Source organism: Vanellus vanellus (genome assembly GCF_965231255.1).
Source record: "Vanellus vanellus genome assembly, chromosome: 1".
NCBI classification, from domain to species: Eukaryota; Metazoa; Chordata; class Aves; order Charadriiformes; family Charadriidae; genus Vanellus; species Vanellus vanellus.
The window spans coordinates 157,755,862-157,761,987 of NC_138905.1; positions in this window are offsets into that span (position 1 = coordinate 157,755,862).

Consider the following 6,126-nt stretch of genomic DNA (forward strand, 5'->3'; position numbering starts at 1 on the left):
ACCTCGGTGCTCTCGGGGCCATGACAGCTTGTAACCATACCTTGTGAGTTTCCTCATTCTAATGGTCTCCAATTTCATTTTTCACCCAGCATAAGTAAATACGTAGGGTTCCCCCACCCCCAAATTATCTCAAATATTTCATTTTTTAGTGTTTTCCCCTCAATAAAGAGCTCCACTTCCTCTTTGCCTATTAACTGAGGATAACTAAGCAAGTCATCCTGCTAGAACTGCCAGTTTCAGGATGATAAGAAAACAATTTAGGTGAAAGGAAAAGAGAAAATTGGAAATTAGTCATGTTCAGAGAGTAATGGAGAAATGGTTATTTAATTCATATTTCCACCGAGTCTTTTTTGTTTTTCTGAGAGATCTCTTAGGTCTCAAGCATATTTTCTAACAATCAGTACTCCACAATATCCTTCAGATTTTCTGGAAGTAACCTCATCAGATGCTGCCCATATGTCAGTACCACCTCAAGTTTCTCAAAGAACTCCTGGCTAATTTTTTTTACGGGATACCCACTAAATTTGTCGAACAATTCCAAAGGTAAGGCAAAATCCTATTCTCAGCAATAGCTGATGATTGCTGAGGGTATGCTTTTCTGTCATTTTTGATATACTGTCAGAGACCTACTGCGTATTATTGCTGGGTTTTTTGAGCTAAACTAGGTTTATTGTGGCCTTGGTTTCTTGGCAAACAATAACTTCATGTAACACAGGACAAATTTGTAGCAATAAAATTGGAATTGAATATCTTACAATAGCAACTGCACACGTAAGTAAAATAATTTCTGCAAATCAGCCATTGAATGTTCAGTAATTCAGACTATAAGAAGAAATCCAAAAAACTTCAAAAGAAAGTTGGCCCTTTTTTAATTCCTTAATTTATGGGCAGTGGCTATGAATAAGGCATAGCCAAAAAATCCCCCCTAAAAACTCCAAAATGTAAAAATAAAAACAATCAGCAGCTTAAATTTGCCTTCTCTCTTCCAAATGCTTAGAACAATTCTTTTAAAATACAGGAATTCTACATGTAGATTTTGACTAATCTTGGGTTTTGTTTAGTAAATTATCAGCTGTTTTGATGGTTTTGAAACTAGAATTGGTGCTCTGCTTTACTTCTGTAAGAAAGGTACTATGCTGAAATAATCTGTCTTAATGAAATGCGATTTCACTATGGCACAAGGAATAGTATTATCTAATGGTTGAATCTAAGGGGTTTAGACATTGTGTTTGGGATGAAGGTTTTGGGATATTGCCTTGTTATGAACGAAAACTTTGATGTTTTTGAGTAGATTCTCAGCTGGTGCTAAGTTACTCAATGCAGTTACTCTGATTCAGGCCATGTAAGGACTGACTTCCACTCTTCATTCATTTGTACTAAAGCTGTCTTCCTCAGCATCATTCATTTAAAAACCAATTTAAACAAAACCTGGAAGAAAAGTGTATCTATAAATAAGAAACCCTGCAGATAGCACCTTGCTTAATTTAGTATATGTGCACACTCACATGCTAAAGCTGTTTATGATAATAGATGCACTGCGTAATGCTCAGAAACCTGTTTTCAAATTTCAAAGCAACCTAGCCTTAGGTTAGGTAGTTCTGTAGGAGAGAATATAACCAGCCAGAGTGACTGTGATGAGTATTCTTTACAGCTTAATACACTGCTGATCACTTATAAATATTCTACCATAATATGTTATTAGATTTTAATTTCTTTATCACTTTTTCTTCCTTTGGTTTCTATTAGAAATGCTTGCCTGAGGCATTTGGAGATGTCATTTTGCATAATGAAAGGGGACTATCATGAATGCAAATTTCCAGCAAATATTTTTCTTTCTTTTAGAGGCAAATTCTCATGAAATTTTCCCAAAGAAAATTCTACTCTTTTGGCAGTTTTGCTATATACTTCTGGAGATTTTTTTTTCCTCATTTTCAATGGCAAATCCAAGCTCTTGATCCAGAGATTTTAATTTTAATTAAAAAAGGTGAATTGAAACAGTTAGCTGAAGCAGTTTAAAGTACCTCCAGATGAATAGAAATAAAGAATATAAAATTTTCCCATTTCTCATTATTCATCCTACAATGACAAACTGGAGAGTTTACTCAAAGTATGTACTGCTACACTGCTGAGAAGGGTCTAGTGATAAGAAATTGAATCATTTCTTTTTTGGAATGGTACAATAGGGTGCAAGTGAATATTAGGAAATACATTTCTTTTTTGATAACTAATAGGGAAAATCAGAAAATAAAAGTTCAGTTCTTCTTAGGCAAGTGTGCATGTTGTAAATCTTACTGATACCAGCTGATTTTTCAGCAGCATCTTTGGAAACTGTAGAGAAGTGCTTCCATTCAAATGCTTCTTTAGTGTTTACAAAACTAATTTGAGAAAATGTCCAGATTAGTCATCCTCCCGTGACTAAGTTATCATTAAAAGAAACTGAAAATATTAAGTAAAAGGAAAAGATGAAGGAAATAGAAAGGATAGGTCGGACATACATAGGACTAAATAATCTGATTCCAACCCCTGCTACTTCAGGCAAAGACATTTCATGAACATTTCACAGACTTCAGTACCACGGATGCTGCTCACTCCTAAGTCCTACATCCTGGTTTCTTGAACATAGATACAAATGATTACTTTAGATTTAGTACTATACATTGATTATCTTTAATGTCAAGAAGATTAAGATAATCACAGAGGGGGGTCCACTTACACCTTATTCTCCTTTTATTTGCATAAATAAAATAACTTTTATCATTCAACTTTTAGTATGTCTGCCTTCATTCTTACACTTTCTTGGTGAGTCTTTTTTTCAGTTTCCCCTTGTCTCTTGGCTAACTCATAATGCCTTTCTTTGGGTCATTTTCATGCACTGTCTCTGGGGTATTTCTACATTTTTTCCCATTGCTTGAAATGAAAACTCTAGCTAGTTTAATGCTTTTAACTTGATATTCAAAGCTGGTTCTACATCTGAGGGCTAGCAAGTACCTTTGTCCCTCAAGATTTCTAACTACAGCAGAATTTGCATGGAGGTATAGAACATTGTTCTAAAACTGCCTGAAGATTAATTCTTTTGCAGTCATTCCCCAAGTGGTTTTAACCTAAATATTCCATTAAAAAAAAAAAAAAGTAATTCTTTTTTTTAACCAATATTTCATATCATTAATTTACAACATTGCCTCAGCATTTGACTGTTATCCTTCCTTATCAATGCATACTTTTCCACTCCTCTATTTTTGTCATACTTGCCTTTGATTGTCTTCAACTCTGGCTCCATCGCTTGTAGCCCTATTTCTGCTTTCTGCATTTTGTTGATCCTGTCCTTCATTCTCCTGCAACTTACAGTCACTCAGAGAATTAGAGAATAACTAGCAACAGAGAGCTAATTTATGAAATTAAAATGCAGTGAGCTGAATGTTGACAAAAATAAACAAAAAATCATCCTTTTTTTTTTTTTTTTCTGAACACATGCTCATTACTATCCAGCTTGTGAAGCTGATAACCACCTATTCCAATTTCTGTGCAGGAGAAAATCATGACCATCAGGTTTTTGACAATGTCTGTCATCTGCACTGTAGGCACAGGTGTGCATTTCAGCTCCTGTATCCAACCACATCCCTCATCTGCAACTCTCCTGTGTTGGGCTAGAGCTGGGCGACCGCTACTTTCCTTCCACATGAGGGATGTGCAAAGGGTGTGTTTGGAGGGAAACACAGTGTTCCAGTGGGTCTACTGAGCACACAAGAAGTTTGTGAGCTCTGGCCTCCAGATAGCAATTCGTTTTTTATTATATGGAATAAATTGCCTTTAAAATGCAGCGGAAAATTATATTGGAGGTCAGTTTGTTCCTAGGTTTTTTTTTACTCAATTGCAAGTCATTTGCAACTGATAGCAAACAAGAAAAGTTATTTTACCTGTTGTCCTTTCATTAAGAATAATAGGCTGTTTAACTTGTTTTATGGAAGAAAACTTCTAATAAGCTTGTCTGCTGCAATTAGATTAATCTATGTCAGACTGTTTTCCTTACTCATATAAATCAAATGGTTTTCCTACAGAAATGAAGGAAAGGGTTCATTGACTTTTTTACACACTAGTTTTGATATTGACTCCCTCCTCTTTAACAAGGTGAGTCAGTATGGCAGATTTCTTTCCTTTCTTATTTCTAATACATGGGGTTTGCCGCTTAGAAAAGCGACAACATAACTTAGTATTGTTTTAATTATTACTAATTTCAAATGTATGTCCAGGTAATGTTTAAAATGCCTTTTTTAGCAATCTGTATGGAACTATTCTTATAAACTCACATTCTTCGGTTGTTCTAAGTAACTATAACCTATGAGGCTGATATTCCTTGTATAACATTTGACTATGCTGTTAGCAAACGCATCGGTGCCTGTTTTAATTCTGACAGTGGTTGAAAGACTTCAGTTCATTCTTTCCATATGTTTAGACTTGCTGATAAATATTTGTCAACACTTTTATTTATTGCACCAACTCAGGAACAGAAGGAAAACTTTTCAAGCAAAATTGCTGTGACTTCTATCCACTACATATGAATGTCTTCTCTTCCACAGAAACATCCACTAACATATCATTGTCAACATCTCATCCTCCCTCAGCAGTCAAAATATGCTTCGAAAATAAGTGCCACCTACCCTTAACATACTCCAGTGTAACATGCAAACATACACACACTTTTTTGTTCTCCTCCCATGCTGGGTGATTCCAACTGAAATATAGGTAGATAGCTCTCTTTCTCTTGCAATTGCATAGTGTGTTGCTGTGAAAACAAAACCAATTTTAGTATCAGGGGATATTTTCGAGCTTTTTTTTTCTTATTTTTTTTCTACCCTGAGTCTGCTGCTAGATTCTTCAGTTGCCATGGTGAGCAGGGGTGTAGGCAGTTCTTCCAGTCAAGGAAAAAAATAAAAATCATGAAATGAATGCTAATGTGAGGGGAAACTGGCAATACTCTGTTTTATAACCCAGTCTGGTTCATAAATAAAGATCTTTCCACCTCAGGATTTCATGGGGCAAACCAGGTAAAGGTCATAAAATTAAACACCCACCTTGAAAGAAATTCCTCACTTCTTTTTTTTTGTTGTTGTTTTGTAATCAAAAAAGAACATATAGAAAAGTCCAAGTAAGACACCATGAAATTAAAAGTCCTGGTTCCTACCCTGGCTCTAGTACTGCCAGTTGTCACTGATGAGATAGATATAGGTGAAAGATAAACCTGCAATGAGGGGCAACGATCTTTAGGAGGCAGTGGCCTCTTTGGCAATAAAATGCCTGGTCTCCTTTGTGCTTGCACAAAGTTGAGAAGCTCAGTCCACAGTCTTTTCCTTAGGGTAACGCTAATTTGATGCATCAGTGTGTAACAGAACCTCATAAATAGTGTTAACTAGAAAAAATGCAAAGTTCTGCAAACAATTATACTTATTAATTTCAAAGGTTTTGTTTATCAACCTTCAAAATATGACAGTTTTCCATGAATAACGTGAAGTTCTCCATCTACTTTTAAAATAATGTTTTCCATTCCTTACTCTTCTTTCCATTCTTCCCTTCTCTCCTCTGACTTTTCTTAATTTTGTTTTTCTTTTCTCATTTTTAAAAAGAAAGATGTGGAAGGAGAAAAGCATTAAAGAAAAATACTAATTTCTCTGAAGAAAGCATGATTTTGGAAGCTTAAAAACATGTCACAAAACACCTCTTTTTTTTCCCCCTTAAGAAACCATTTCTCTAGGAATACAGTTTATTAACCTATCCAATGAAAGGGGTCAGCACTTCTTTTTATAGACAAGCAAAAATAATGGCAAACATTTGCTGTAATTTTATGTTGGTTAGCATCATCTGTCTCTCAACTTCCAGACACTCTGAATCGCTTGGGTTTCCAACTGGAAGAGGTGGCAGCTGAGCTGGGGGCAGTTAATGAGCCGACTCCTTGCAGCTGTCTTTCCTGCCCAGACCACGGAGCAAGGACCACCTCTTCCTAAATTACTGCAGTTTGCCAGCATGTTAAGTTAAGTTGTTTTCCATTTTTGCTTCTCTTAAGATGTTGCTTTGTGAGCTCTGATAATTTAGTAACCTCCGAGCTGCCTGGGTGCACTCAGCTGTGGTCTCTGG